General features: G+C 48.1%; 1 protein-coding gene across 1 annotated transcript in view; it reads left to right on the top strand.

Moving 5' to 3' along the window:
* SSU72 (SSU72 RNA polymerase II CTD phosphatase homolog (S. cerevisiae)) overlaps nucleotides 1-1,262 on the top strand; it is a 78,164-nt gene that overhangs the window by 14,793 nt on the left and 62,109 nt on the right. The window lies entirely within an intron of this gene.

A 1,262-nucleotide genomic window follows, 5' to 3' on the forward strand; every position in this document is an offset into this window, starting at 1 on the left:
GGCCGGATCTCAGCTCACTGCAAGCTCCGCCTCCCGGGTTTACGCCATTCTCCTGCCTCAGCCTCCCGAGTAGCTGGGACTACAGGCGCCCGCCACCTCGCCCGGCTAGTTTTTTGTATTTTTTTAGTAGAGACGGGGTTTCACCGTATTAGCCAGGATGGTCTCGATCTCCTGACCTCGTGATCCGCCCACCTCGACCTCACAAAGTGCTGAGATGACAGGCTTGAGCCACCGCGCCCGGCCTAGACCACGTCTTGATGAGAGGAACCACAAAGAATGTGTGGCCATTTTTCACCTAATGCAAATAACTTTGGGTGGGGAAATAACAATATTTCTGTCTCTCTTAGGGGACCTCACTCTGCCTAGTCTGAAGGTAAAGACACTGTCCTGGCCCTCGGGGTCTGGGGGAAGAGGTGTTGAGGCCGGGGGAGGCCTCTCCAAGGCTGGATCCACTACAGTCGGGGCACCTTGTTTTCTGCACCGGTGGGATGGGGTTTTACCGGGCGGAACGTTCCAGAGGGGTTTCTGAAAGCCAAGAGTCCTGGGGGAAAGGGAGGGGTGGAGAAACGTTTGAATACATAACCCCGAATCATTTGAAATGGGAAAAATGGTAAAATAAGGTTTTTCCAAATAATAAACCTCCTATAGAAACTGCTATCCCCCAAATTTTGGTCTGTATCCTTCATTAGATCACCTATTTGGGCGAATAAAGTTTAGCCATGTGAATGTGTCCCATTTTGTCAGAAATATAATTGGGATCCAATTATCTGTTGTTGTTGTTGTTGTTGCTGTTGTTTTGAGACAGAGTCTCACTCTGTCACCCAGGCTGGAGTGCACTGGCGCGATCTTGGCTCACTGCAACTTCCGTCTCCCAGGTTCAAGCGATTTTCAGCCTCCTGAGTAGCTGGGATCACAGGCACGTGCCACCACCACACCCGGCTACTTTTTGTATTTTTAGTAGACATAGGGTTTCACTGTGTTAGCCAGGATGGTCTCCTGATCGTGATCCGCCTGCCTCGGCCTCCAGGTGCTGGGATTATAGGCATGAGCCACTGCACCCAGCCCCCAGGCTGTGAGTCTTTAATAAATAAGCTGGTTTTAAATTTGCTGTAAAATAAAAATAGAAATGGCATAAAAATTGGCAGCATACATTTTTGCCTGGGTTTACTCATCAGGCAGGATTGTATTTGACTCCATTAGATGTTTTGAGGTCATAAAACTATAAAATCAGCCTAAAATAGGATTTTTTTTTTTTTTTTTTT

Source organism: Mandrillus leucophaeus, unplaced genomic scaffold, assembly GCF_000951045.1.
Source record: "Mandrillus leucophaeus isolate KB7577 unplaced genomic scaffold, Mleu.le_1.0 Scaffold305, whole genome shotgun sequence".
Taxonomy (NCBI): domain Eukaryota; kingdom Metazoa; phylum Chordata; class Mammalia; order Primates; family Cercopithecidae; genus Mandrillus; species Mandrillus leucophaeus.